Here is a 15258-nt window from a genome sequence, read left to right as displayed (position 1 = left end):
TAGGACATAAAGTTTGGTTATACAAAATCAAACACTAACTGGAAGAACTGGAAGTGACTTAAATTGCAATCTTAAAGCAACTCTTTCTATTACTTCCTTTTTTCCTCAAAAGGTTTTTAAATCTTCAGATTTAAGTGGAATTATTGATTCTCCTTTTTCATATGATACAAACAATCTCTACCACATTCATAGTATTGAGCAATCTAGAAATTATTTAATACCCTTCATGATACAAATTATTGTTAACGTTATACATGAGGTCTTTCATTATGAAGCAAGTCCTCAGTGTAATAAGTAAAGATTTCCTGACAAAGTAAACAATCAACATCAGTGCTCTCTGTCAGAAAGACTTGACTCCATGTGCCAAAGCTATAGTATGTCAAATAATCCTTTAATTAGATTACAAAATATCACTATTATATGTCAAATAACTATTGATCTCCGGAAGAAAATGGCTTGAAGTTTCTTAATTATGCAACACCAAAATTCATTTGCCATGCAATTAACTCCAAATCACCTTCTTAAGAAATTAATATTAGATAGAATGTTTAGGCGTATAAAAGCACATAATTGAAATTTAACAAAAAAAAGCCTTAGTAATGAATAATACTGGGTTTTAAAACTTTGCCAATGTATATACAATTTAGCCTTTTGCTCACTGGTTTTAACATGCGTTAACTTAAGAATTTGTATATTGGGCTGCAAATATAAAATAGTTTGAGATATTGGAGGAAGGGAATTTATCTTCCAGCTATATAAACATTTGAGCGTCAACTCTAGTTGTACCAAGCATTTGAGTGTCAACTCTAGTTGTGCTGTAGGGAGTTAAAAGGGACTCATAATGATGGTCAAATTTTGCCCACTTCAAGAGTAAGTAAGGAAATGCTGTGAGAGGAGTGACCGTGGCTTGGGAAAGATTAGGTCAATGGGGTATGTAGCAAAGAGAGGGTATGTATAGAAACAGAATAGCTCCTGGATATTTTCCCATCTTCTTGATAGGTTTTGGCTATTTGGTGTAAGAGCTAAACTTATCGCAGAAGGTAGATGGACCAGTTTTTAACTTTCCATCAAGGAGAAATGGAGACAGCATTGGTTTCTGTTGAATGGCCATGACAAGCCCTTGGAGGTGAAATAGAAGAAAGGACACAAAAATTGACAACCTGTAAAGAAGACATGGGAGCAGGTGATAGTGCTTTAGAAATCACCAATGAGGAAGCTGAATTACAGAGACAGCAGAGCACAGAAACAGGTTTACAGTGGAAGTCTGGGCTGAGAATAGAGATTCGGTGCCTGCGTTTAGTATGGCATTCAGAAGACAAAGAACAGGTACTCATTCTATGTACATGGTGTTTTATTCTCCCTATAGCTTATCATTGATACTGAGAAATTATTATTATTATTATTTGAGATAGAGTCTCACTCTGTCACCCAGGCTGGAGTACAGTGGCATGATCTCAGCTCACTGCAACATCCACCTCCTGGGTTCAAGCAATTATCATGCCTCAGCCTTCTGAGTAGCTGGGATTACAGATGCCCACCACACACCAGCTAATTTTTGTATTTTTAGTAGAGATGGGGTTTTGCCATGTTGGCCAGGCTGGTCTCAAACTCCCGACCTCAGGTGGTCCACCCACCTTGGCCTCCCAAAGTGCTGAGATTACAGGCATGAGCCACCGCACCTGGCCAATTGAGAAATGATTATTATATAATACTTTTACTTCCAGTAGCCATTTTCCTAATTTGATGCTGATGCTGTCTTCTGAATAACAGTTTTCTCTATCACTGTATAACTGTTAATAGCATAATAGGTATTAGACTGCCCAGAAGACTTATTATCTAAGAAATTTCTGGACTGAGATGAGACTGACACCCTAAGAGATAATCCTTGTTCCTACTATTTTTGAGTTGCTGATGAATTCATTAAACATATTTACTCAATGATCTCCACATATATGAGAAGCATTTCACAAAATCTGTATAGTTGAATTAAAATAAAATAGAAAGAGAGAGAAAATTAATACATTTTATGCTGTCTACAAACACAAACAAGACAATTTTGGGGGGAAATCCAGTAAGTGTAAATCCTGGAAAATCTGAGCATTCGGTATTTGCTGAATGCTATCAAAGCCAAATACCAGAAGCAGATACAGGATAGGATAATTGATATAAGAGGAACTAGAATGATGAGTAAAAATTGAAAAAGAAACAAAGGAGAGGAAGAGAAAATGGAGAATATTCTCATCAGTGGCATGCATATATTATCATGAGTCATTTCTCAGAGATCTGATCAGTTTCCTTATAAGGTCTAGGAAAGAGGACCGTGACAGTGGAAGGAGAAGCAAAAGGGGGATTAAACAAAAACTCAGACATACATTAATTTCTTAATTTGTCTGGAATACATTTGTGATGCCCATGTGACAGATAAATAGTGCATGTATTTTCTTTTAAAGAAAATAAAACAGAAAAATAAGCATGGATTTAAGAAGAGAAAAGAGGAGAAAGAAAGAAGTTTAAAAGAGTGTTACACACTAATATCCAGGACTCCGCATGGAGTTGGTTCAATTTCTGTTGACTGTTAATCAACTGCACGTACCTGGAGACCAGCAATGCTGAAAATTAAAAGCTTCAGAACTGCTGTGAGGAAGGTGATTCATGGCAATATTTTGCTTCCCTCTCCAGGCAAATCTCCATTTATCTCCTATAGAGTTTGATAGTTTGGGGTTGACTTCTAAGACAGGCTGTCTTTCCCAATAGAGACCTAATCTTTCTGAGAATCCGGTGTACAGCTTTTTAAAAAGACAGTGTTTATATCTGGGGGTGGGATGAATAGTAGGCATTTGATAATTCCAGAAGTTTTTTAAGCAGATATTTTCATATTTGTGGTCTATGATCCTATCAATTTATTGCCCAACAAAATCTGTAAATTCCAAATAAAAATCTGTGAGGAAAAGAAATGGGATTTGAATCAGAATATTTTCTGTTTCATTAAAAGCATGACCTGAATTTTATGACAGCTATGTAATCAGCACGAGGATTGTGAAATAAATTTAAAATTAGATGTTGAAGAGTCACATGTGTTTAATCTTTATATATTTAAAAAACAACTGTTCTGTAATCCCAGCACTTTGGGAGGCGGAGGCAGGTGGATCACCTGAGGTCAGGAGTTCGAGACCAGCCTGGCCAACATGGTGAAACCCCGTCTCTACTAAAAATACAAAAATTAGCTGGATGTGGTGGCGGGCGCCTGTAATCCCAGCTACTCTGGAGGCTGAAGCAGGAGAATTGCTTGAACCCGGGAGGTGGAGGTTGCAGTGAGCCAAGATCGCACCACTGTACTACTGCCTGGGCGACAAACTGAGACTCTGTCTCAAAAAACAAACGAACAAACAATTTGTTGTCTTAGTTCTATGGTTTGTTACTGATATTTCTTAGGCAATGGGATCTGGAGACAGCTGGTATCTAGTCCTGATCTCACCTTTTGTAGCCACATACAAAAAAAACAAAATTAGCTTACTCATCTGTAAAGTGGGGTAATGGTACCCACTAATAAGGTTATTTTGAGGATTAAAGTAAAGATTTCTTCACAGGGGTGGGTGCCGAATAAACATCTACTATTAGCTATCTGATTACCTACTTATTATCTCTATTTCTATCTATTTAAATGTGTATATAATGTTTGGTACTATTTAGAAAATATTCCCATTTGCAATATTATTTTTTTTCAGAAGATGTTATTTGAAAATTCAAGGGGCAAAGCAAAGGATAACTAACATTCTAAGTGTCTATTCTATGTTATAGATAGCTCTACTTATAAAAATTATATTCTTTCATTTAACTCTCAAAACAGTGCTTTACCCCTTCCCTTTTTATGTCCCTGATATCAAGATGGGTCACAATTTGCTCCACTGGTCACCATCACCTCCATGAAAATTCATCCTGGGTTTATATATATATATATATATATATATATATATATGCACAATATTTATATATAATTGTATATATACACATACATGATGTACAACATGACTTTTTGAAAAATTGTATACGTATATACATATACATGGTGTACAATGTGATTTTTTTTGCTATATGTGTACATTGTGGAATGATTAAATTAACATGTCCATCACCCCACATATTTTTGTGTGTGTGATGAAAACACTTAAAATCTACTCTCAGCAATTTTCAAGAGTATATATATTTTCTTTTTTTGATTGGCACCATACCATGCCGAGATTGTTTCAAGAATATATCATTATTATCTATAGTCATCATGTTGTACAATAGATCTCCAAGACTGTTTACTGAAATTTTGTACCCTTTGTCCAACATCCCTCCATCCTCCATCTCTCTGGCTAGTGCAGCCCCTGGCAAACACCATTCTACTGTCTGCCTCTATGTCAATGTTTTCAGATTCTACGTATAAGTGAAATCATATAGTTTTTTTTTTTCCGTACCTGGCCAGACTTAGCATAAATGTCCTCTAGGTTCATCCACAATGTGGCAAATGTTCTTTTTACATCTGCTTACATGGAATGTTCTGATCTGGAAATACAGCCTCAATAATTACTGCTGATTATTGCATAGTTGTGGAATTAGTGCTTCCTTTGCAGAAGATACAGGCTTCATCAATTTGGACTAATTGGTACTCCTTGAATAGATTATCCTAGACATCTACTCCAATAATAAAATGCTTGATCTTTGTAGATCAAATGTAAAAATGTAAAAAAATGTAAAAAAAAGTCTTTAAAAAAAACCCTCCATAGTCTTTTGAAGTAGATATATTTTACATACTCAATATTTACATATTTACACTACTCAGTTATATATTACATATTTACACTACTCAGTTATACTATTGAAGCATTAGATGAAGAGAGATTAAGTAATTTACCAAAAAAAAAGAAGGCTGGTAAAGCCTGACATTGGAATTTGAATTCACTTTTTTTAGACTGTCCAGCCTGTGATTTTTCTATTTCATCATCTAGCATCTCCTATACAGAATTAAAAATGATTCTGTTTATTCAGAATAAAAATATTTAATATAAGAGCTAGATGGCCAACATAAATGTGTTATTATCACAGTTACTCCTACTGAGTACATAATATGATAAAACACCTTTTGTTTTTATGGAGAAAATAGGTGATAACAATATAAAAAAATGATGTATTAATAATATAGTGGAAAGTTCTGTGCATTTTTCCATTTTCTTTTTAAAATGCAATGAATAGAAATGGAATTAAACAAAAAAGGTGCAAAATCATTGTTACATAACTGTACGCATTAAAGCTTGAAAACATTTGGACTCACTTTAAATACAAAAAAGTTCATATGGTTTGGGATTAAGGGGCTCAGAAAGCAATATCCTTGGGTTATCTATGGGTGGTGTACTCCAAGCTATTCAGATAACAGTAATTCTTCATTTGGACCAAGCACAGAAATAAGATTTAAATGTGGATCCAACATAGTGGATCTTTTTAAGAGGATTTCAGATGTCAAATTCTGAAGAACCACAATTCAGTTATTCTTATGAAATCATGCTATTCATTGTCTTTTTTGGAGCTTGGCTTACTTCTATCTACAGCCACTAATAGATGCTATTATAAGTACCCATAAGAAAACCCGAAAATGTGCTGAAGTTTGTATATATGAAAGCTTAAGCTTTAAACATGTTATACTTTTAAAAAGTACTTAGAGCATGTGGTGGAATTAAGATCTGTAGCCCAAGGGCACTATAGAATTTGCTAAGGAAACACTGTGGGATATAGTATAACATTCCTAAGAGCAGCTTTTAAAATAAACATAGCATAGAAAATGCATAGTAGGAAATGGACAAAATCAAGATTTTCTTTGGGTCACTTCATAGGCTTATTTTCAGCTCTGAAAATTAATTATGGAAACTTTGCTGTAAGAAAAAGATTATTCTGACTGTGAATGTTAAGAATCCAAAGAAAGGTTATGTATAAACTAAGAGACCTCAACCAAAGCATGAATAGTAGAGACCATTAATGCTAGTAATGGTGTTGTGGGATTTAGGCTTTATCTCAGAGTTTCATTTTAATGCTTCCCTCAATATCCAAATACAGTACATATGGATTGAATTTTTCCATTTCATCTCTTTCTCTTTCTCTTTAAATTAAAGACATTTTTTACAGCTATGACTTCGGTGTGGTATTCAGACACTTAGAGCCTGAAACCTAAGCATTTTTTATTGTGGATATTTATTTTTCAATAGTGGGATTTAAAAAAATTGTTTGATAAAAATCTTCAAATGATTTAAAAACAGTTTTTTAAATGTGTGCTTGTAATATATCAAGTGCCAAAGTCACAATAATTTTATATATTATTATACAATATATAGGCACTTTAAATAAGCATTACAATGAAGAACTGAGAAATTAACTACTCTGCTTTTATGTGTTCATCATGGCATCATGCCACTTGGGCTATGTATCACTTTTTATAAAGCACCTAATGCAAAACCATAAACAAGTAAGAGAACCAAACAATAGCACATAGTGCAGAACCATACATAAATATTGTGTATTGAAGGTGATGCTTTCTTGAACTTAGTCACCTAGATGAACTTGCAATTAATATTTGGATGCAGAAGTTAAACTAAATGTTGCAAACACTCATTTTAACTTTAAGTAGATAATGAAATAAACATAGATACATGTAACATTATATACAGTTTAATAAGTAATTCGGTTTTTATCTGAGCTTGCTTTTTATTTAGAGAAATTGTGAGAAGGCTAATAAAGAAAAATAACCTAGGCTTAAAAGTTGTTATAACATCACAATTTGTAAAACACATATTTCTCTTATTTTTAGAATTAAATGTGGAGCAGAAGCTATTGAAGTGTCCCTTCTTTAGTATTTTGACTTTTAAAAGAACATTTGTTTTTTTAAATAAAAATTACTTTTATTAAAATTATTTTTGTTTATATTCCTTCTTTGTAAAGGTAACATAATATTTACATATCAGTTTTGTAACCAGATGTGTAGCATTTATTTAGACTGGTGTATTTGTTTCACTGATTTCAGAGTTTATCACTTTTAAAAAACATCCTGAATTTTCTATCCTTGAGAGTTTAATTTTACTTTATATTTTTTGCCTGAAGTTAATATATCTTCAAGTATTTTAAAAATATTTTTTACAGTTTTGCTCCTGTTATTGTTTTACACCTGATATAACTTCAAATAGTCTGAAGTATGCAGATCATAAACTTTGTTCCTTTATTTTTAAACTTTAAGTTTTGAGTTTATTGTAGATTCACACTTGTAAAAAATGCTACAGAATGATCCCCTGTACAATTTATCCTGTTTCCTCCAATGGTAACATCTCCTAAAACTATAGATTGTAATTACAGCAAGGATACTGACATTGATACAGACAAGGTAAACAATATTTCCATCACCACAAGGATCCCTCATGCTGCCCTTTTACAGCCACACCAACTCTCCTTAACTCTGTCAACCACTAATATGTTCTCCATTTCTATCATTTTGTCATTTCAAGAAGGTTATAGGAGTGGAATCATATAGTACTTATCCTTCTAATAGATGCAATTATTATGTTATAATGTAAACATGATTATAGCATAATTCTCTGGAGATTCATCAGCAATATTGGGTGTATCAGTGGATTTTTCTTTTTATTGTTGAGACATTTTTCATAGTATAATACACCACAGTTTAATCATTAACCTGTTGAAGGACATTTGGATTGTTTTCAGTTTGGGGCTATTATGAATAAAGCTGCTTTAAATATTCCTGTATAGGTTTTTGTCTGAACATAAGTTTGTATGTCTGGTATGAATGCTCAAAAGTGCAACCGCTGGGTCATATGGTACTTTCATACTTAGTTTTATAAGAAACTGCCAGACTGTTTTACAGAGAGGTTGTACCATTTTACATTCCCATCAGCAATATATGTGAGATCCAGTTTCTCTGCATCCTCACCAGTATTTGGTGTTGTTACTATTTTTCTTCTTAGCCATACTGATAGGTGAATATTGATATCTCATTGTAGTTTTAATCTGCATTTCCCTAAAGACTGACATCGAGCCTTTCCCGCTGTCCCCCACTGCTTATTTGCCATCAGTCTAACCTCTTTGTTGAACTATCTGTTCACGTCTTTGCCCATTTTCAAACTGGATTGCGTATCTTATTACTATTGAGTTTTGATAGTTCTTTATGTATTCTACATACCAGCGATTTGTCAGATATATGGTCTGCAAATATTTTCTCCAAGTCTATAACTTGTATTTTTATACAATTCACATGAACTTTCACAGAAAAAATTATCATTTTGATGATATACATTTTTCTTAATTTTTCCTTTTATTGTGCTTTTGCTGTCAAGTATAAAACTTCCTAGTCTAGCCCTAGATTTTAAAGATTTTTCTTACATATGAAAAAAGTTTTATAATTTTAAAATTCACACTTACACCCACCCATCATTCCTTTTGAGTTTAGGTCAAGGTTCATTAATTGCCTATAGATTAACCCAGCATCATTTATCAAAAAAGCCTTCTTACTCTATTATGTTGGTTTTGCACATTTCAATAATCAGGCACGTTTGTGTGGGTCTATTTCTTGGTACTCTATTCTGATCCATTGATCTATTTATCCACCAATACCACATGCCTTGATTACTTTAGATACATAGGAAGACTTAGTATCATGTACAGCGACTCCTCTCACTTTATTTTGTCAATGTTGACGAAAATCATTACACGTAGTTTAGTAAGAATTACAACGAAGATTGATTTGGGAAAACTGACATCTTGACTATGTTGTCTTCCAATTTATGTACATCCCTCCACTTATTTAGGTCTTCTTTGATTTTTTTCATCAGTATTTTAAAATTATCAGCATACAGATTCATAACTGTCTTATCAAGTTTATTCCTAAGTATTTCACTGTCACTGGGGACATCCCTCAAAATGGCATCATGTTTTAAGTTTTGGTCTCTACATATTCATTTCTAGTATGTAGAAATGTGATTGATTTTTGTGTGTTGATTCTTGTATTCTGCAATCTTGCTAACTCACCTATCAGATCTAGGAGTCTTTTTACACATTCCTTGGAATTTTCAACATAGGCAATCACGATCTGCAAATAGACAGTTTTTTTTTTCTTTTCCCTTATTTATGCTTGTTATTCTTTTTCTTGCCTATTCAGTAGGTAGACATTTCAGTCCTATATTGAATAAAAGTGTTAACAGTGGACATCCTTGTCTTTTCTCAGATTTTAGTGGGAAAGAATTCCGTCTTATATTATTAAATATGTTGTTAGCTGCAGGTTTTTTTGTATATGATCTTTTACAAGTTGAGGCATTTTTCAATTCATGGTTAACTGGGAGCTTTTATCATGAATGGATGTTCTTTTATTTTGCTTTATTTTTTATGGTTTAATTGAGGTAAATTGACATACAATAAACTCCATATTTATAAAGCATATAAACTTTATAACTTCCTTAACTTTGTATATATATATTTATATAATATGTGTCTGTGTGAGAAACTCTCATCACACTCAAGATAATAAACAGAGCCATCACCTTTTAGGTTTCTGTCTGCTTCTTTGATCCCTTTATTTTGCCCTTTCACACTTTCTGCCCTCTTCTGCCTCCACACAATTGCTGGCTGTCTTTTTCTCACTACATGTTTGTTTGCTTTTTCTAGAATTATATATTAAAGGAATCATATACTCTGCACTCTTTCTACTTGGTTTGTCTTCCTCAACTCATCTTTTTGAAGTTCACCAAGTCATCATGATTTTTGAGATTCATCCATACGTATCAATAGTTTATTATTTTTTTTTAATGCTGAATAGTATTTCATTGTGTGGATATCCTATAATTTGTCTATTCATTTACATGTTAATTGACATTTGAGTTGTTCTGATTTCTGGGCATTACAAATAAAGCTTCCATGAATATTTGTGTAAAGTCTTTGTATGAGACAAATGCTTTAATATGTCTTGGGTAAATTCCCAGGAGTGGAGTGGCTGAATAATATGTATGTACATGTTTAACTCTTTTAACAGGCTACCAAACAGTTTTCCCAAGTATCTTTAGCATTTTTTGTTGCTACCAGCAGTATATGAGGGTTTTAGTTCTTCCACATTCTCACCAACACTTACTGTGGTCAATCTTTTTAATTTTAGCAATTTTAGTAGATAATGTAGTGGTATCTTATCGTGGTTTTAATGTGTGTTTCTCTAATAACATGACTTGGGGGTTCTTTTAATATGCTTATTTGGCGAAGTGTCTGTTTAAATCTTTTGCTCATTTAAAAATTGTGTTATTTCGAGGTCAGGAGATCGAGTCCATCCTGGCTAACATGGTGAAACCCTATCTCTACTAAAAATACAAAAGATTAGCCAGGCGTGGTGGCGGGCACCTGTAGTCCCAGCTACTCAGGAGGCTAAGGCAGGAGAATGGCGTGAACCTGGGAGGCAGAGCTTGCAGTGAGCCAAGATCGCGCCACTGCACTCCAGCCTGCATGACAGAGTGAGACTCCATCTCAAAAAAAAAAAAAAAGTGTTATTTCATTACTCAGTTTTGAATGATTTTTATATTCTGAATACAATACTTTATTTTATATATATGTATATTTTGTAAATATATTTCTCCAGTCTGTGGCTAGTTATTTTACTTTCCTAACAGTGTCTTCAATGAGCAGAAATGTTCAAAATTTTGATAAAATCTATGTTGATAAAAATTTTTCCATTATTCTTTTGCATTTCTGCACATCTCAGCAGACGCACTGATGACTTTTTATCTAGATTATAATTTCAAAGATGTTTATATAACAAACAGCCTTGGAACACAGAGATAATGTCCTCCTCCAGACCAAAAGTTGGGCAAGTTTACTTTCAGCTCCTTTTAAAAGGCTGGGGTTTCCAAAGCGCACTGTTCTGCAGTTGTATTGCAAACACATACAATATGCTACCTGGACTGTGCTGGGTAACTTCCATGGGACTTGGGTGGCAAAGAGAACTGATGAAAACATAAAGCTCATGTTGTCATTTGTGTCTTCAATAAGTCATTTGAGTCATTTGAGTCTTGTGTCTTCTGTCAGCAACTACAAATCTGTAGCAGGCTAATTTGCTAGTTTTCAAGGGAGATAGAAATTCAGACCCTTCACAGTACTTTACAATCTGATTTATTATTTTTCTTTTATGGTCTACACTTTCGGTGTTGTATCTAAGACATCTTAAGACATCTTAGTCTTACCCTAGATCATAAGGCTTTTTTTGGGTGCTTTTTTTTTTTCCTAGAGATTTTACAGTGTTAGATTTTGCATTTAGATTTATGACCCATTTTTACTTCATTTTTGTATATGATGTGAGTTATAAATCAAGTTCATTGTTTTTATTTTTACATAAGAGATCCAATTTTCCAGCATCAGCTGTTAAAAAGAATATGCTTTTCCTTTCAATTGACTCTATACCTTTGTCAAAAATCAATTGTCCATATATGCGTGGATCTAATTCTGGTCTCTATATTCTGTTCAGTTGATGAGTTTCTCTATATTTATGCCATTAACATCCATCTTGATTAGGGTAGGTTTATAATATGTCAAAATTAGGTAACAGGGACAAAATTGTGGACATGCAACCTGTGCAGTCACACAGGGCCCCACAGGGTCCCATGCTTGGATTAATGCCCTCTTGTTGCTATCTTAAATTCTTAACAATATTATCTTTGAGCTTTGTGTATTGTAGGTGAAGTCTGATGGGACAATGGAGGAAGCATGTAAGCAGAGGAGGTACATGCAATACATGTGTCTGGTGATCCTTGCTACCCAATTTGCATATTACAGTCACAATGGCCCGTGAACATTAGAATTCTGGTAGAACCACAAGGTGAACAAGTGCTCTGCATTTTCATTTTGCACAAGGTCCACAAATAATGTAGTCATTTCTGTTAGGCAGTGTTAGCCCTCCGACTTTTCATTCTATTTCAAAGTTATTTTAGTCATTCTAGGTTATTTGCTTTCCCATATGAACTTTAGAATCAGCTTCTCCATTCCTATAAACTAATTATGCTGGCCGGGCATGGTGGCTCTTGCCTGTAATCCCAGCACTTTGGGAGGCAGGGGCGGGCGGATCACTTGAGGTCAGGAGTTTGAGACCAGCCTGGCCAACATGGTGAAACTCCGTCTCTACTAAAAATACAAAAAATAGCCGGGCGTAGTGACACGTGCCTGTAATCCCAACTGCTTGGGAGGCTGAGGCAGGAGAATCGCTTGAACCCAAGAGGCGGAGATTGCAGTGAGCCAAAATTGTGCCACTGCACTCCCACCTGGGTGACAGAGTGGGACTCCATCTCAAAAAAAAAAAAAAAATGCTGAGATTTTATGCTTAAAAAAGAAACTTTTATTTTAGGTTCAGGAGTATATGTGCAGGTTTGTTATATAGGCAAACTCGTGTCATGGAGGTTTGTTGTACATATTGTTTCATCACCCAGGTACTAAGCCTAGTACACAATCATTATTTTTTCTGATCCTCTTTTTTCTCCTGCCTTCCACCCTCAAAAAGGTGCCAGTGTCTATCATTCCCCTCTATGTGTCTATGTGCTCTCATCATTTAGCTCCCACTTATAAGTAAGAACAAGTGGTATTTGGTTTTCTGTTCTCGTGTTAGTTTCTCTAACCATGTTTTTGCAAAGGATATGCTCTCATTTCTTTTTATGTCTGCATAATATTTCATGATATGATAATGTGTATATGTACCACATTTTCATTATCCAGTCTATCACTGATGGGCATTTAAGTTGATTCCATGTCTTTGGTATTGTAAATAGTGCTGCAATAAACATATGCATACATGAGTCTTTATGAAAGAACTATTTCTATTCCTTAGGGTATATACCTAGTAATAGGATTGCTGGGTCAAATGGTAGTTCTATTTTTAGTTCTTTGAGGAATTGCCTCACTGCCTTCTACAATGGTTGAACTAATTCACACTCCCACACCAACAGTACATAAGCACTCCCTTTTCTCCACAACCTTGCCAGCATTTGTTATTTTTTGACTTTTTAATAACAGCGATTCAACTGCTGTGAGATAGTATCTCATTGTGGTTTTGATTTGCATTTATCTAATGATCAGTGATGTTAAGCTTTTTTTCATACGCTTGTTGGCTGCATATATGTCTTCTTTTGAAAACTGTCTGTTCATATCATTTGCCCACTTATTAATGGGATATTTTTTCTTGTAAATTTGTTTAAGTTACTTATAGATGCTGGATATTAGACCTTTGCCAGATGAACAGTTTGTAAATATCGTCTCCCTTTCTGTAGGTTGTCTGTTTACTCTGTTGACAGTTTCCTTTGCTGTGCAGAAGCACTCAAGTTTAATTAGATCTCATTTGTCAATTTTTGCTTTTGTTGCGATTGCTTTTGGCGTCAATACAAAATCTTGGCCAGTTCCTATGTCCAGAACAATATTGCCTAGCTTGTCTTCCAGGACTTTTTTATTATTATTATCATTATACTTTAAGTTTTAGGGCACATGTGCACAACGTGCAGGTTTTGTTACATATGTATACACGTGCCATGTTGGTGTGTTGCACCCATTAACTCGTCATTTAACATTAGGTATATCTTCTAATGCTATCCCTCCCCCCTCCCCCACGACAGTCCCTGGTGTGTGATGTTCCCGTTCCTGTGTCCATGTGTTCTCATTGTTCAATTCCCACCTATGAGTGAGAACATGCGGTGCTGGTGTTTGGTTTTTTGTCCTTGCGATAGTTTGCTGAGAATGATGGTTTCCAGCTTCATCCATGTCCCTACAAAGGACATGAACTCATCATTTTTTATGGCTGCATAGTATTCCATGGTGTATATGTGCCACATTTTCTTAATCCAGTCTATCATTGTTGGACATTTGGGTTGTTTCCAAGTCTTTGCTATTGTGAATAGTGCCGCAATAAACATACGTGTGCATGTGTCTTTATAGCAGCATGATTTATAATCCTTTGGGTATATACCCAGTAATGGGATGGCTGGGTCAAATGGTATTTCTAGTTCTAGATCCCTGAGGAATCGCCACAGTGACTTCCACAACGGTTGAACTAGTTTACATTCCCACCATAGTTTGGGGTTTTATCTTTAAGTCTTTAATCCATTTTGTGTTGATTTTTGTATATGGTGTAAGTAAGAGGTCCAGGTTTAGTCTTTTGCATATGGCTAACTAGTTATCCCAGCACCATTTATTGAATAAGGAGTTCTTTCCCCATTGCTTTTTTTTGTCAACTTTGATGAAGATCAGATGATTGTAGGTGTGCTGAGATTTTAACTGAGAGTTTGTTGAATTTATGTATCAATTTGGGAAGAATTGATAATCTAACAATATAGTCTTCCAATTGATACACACATATGCCTTGATTTATTTGCATTTTTAATTTTTCTTAATGTTTTGTATTTTTAGCATACAGTTCTTGCACATATTTTGTCAGATCTATACTAAAGTATTACATATATTTCATGTTTTTGTAAGTGGTATGACTGTTTAATTTCAACTTCCGGTTGTTTATTACTAGTATTGAACTATACAATTCATTTTATATCTTCTTTTACTCTTCTTTCATCTTACTAAACTCACTATTAGTTGTAGCAGATTTTTAGCAGATTACATCATATATTTTACCAGATAACTATGTCATCTGGGAATTTCAAAGATTATTTCTGCCTTTCTAATCTGGGTGATGTTTACTTCTTTTTACTCTCTGAGACCACTAGCTAGAATCTCCAGCATGTTAAACAGAGCTAGTGAGAAAATATATTCTTACCTTATTCCTTGCCATAGCACAAGAACATTCAGTCTTTCACAATTATGTCTGATAGCTGTAGATCCCTTTTTAAGTTGAAATTTCTCCCTTCTATTTCCAGTGTGCTGAAAGAGTTTTTTAAAATTAGGAATGGATGTTGAATTTTGTCAAATGCTTATTCTGTGACTGCTGAGATGATCATATGTATTTTTTTAGCTTGTTAACATGGCGAATTACATGGCTTGATTTCTTAATGTTAAGCCAATCTTGCATTCCTGAAGTAAATTGAGCCTGATCATGATGTGCTACTGCTTTTATATATTGTATTTGATTTACAATTTTTCCATATATGTTCATAAGACAAATTAGGTTGTAGTTTTTGTTTGTTTGTTTTGGGAATGTCTTTGTCCAATTTTGGTATCAAGGTAACACTGGCCTTATAGAATGAGTTGAGTCTTCCCTTTGCA

The sequence above is a fragment of the Pongo pygmaeus genome, chromosome 17 (assembly GCF_028885625.2).
Source record: "Pongo pygmaeus isolate AG05252 chromosome 17, NHGRI_mPonPyg2-v2.0_pri, whole genome shotgun sequence".
NCBI lineage: Eukaryota > Metazoa > Chordata > Mammalia > Primates > Hominidae > Pongo > Pongo pygmaeus.
Note: the sequence above shows the minus strand (reverse complement) of the source record.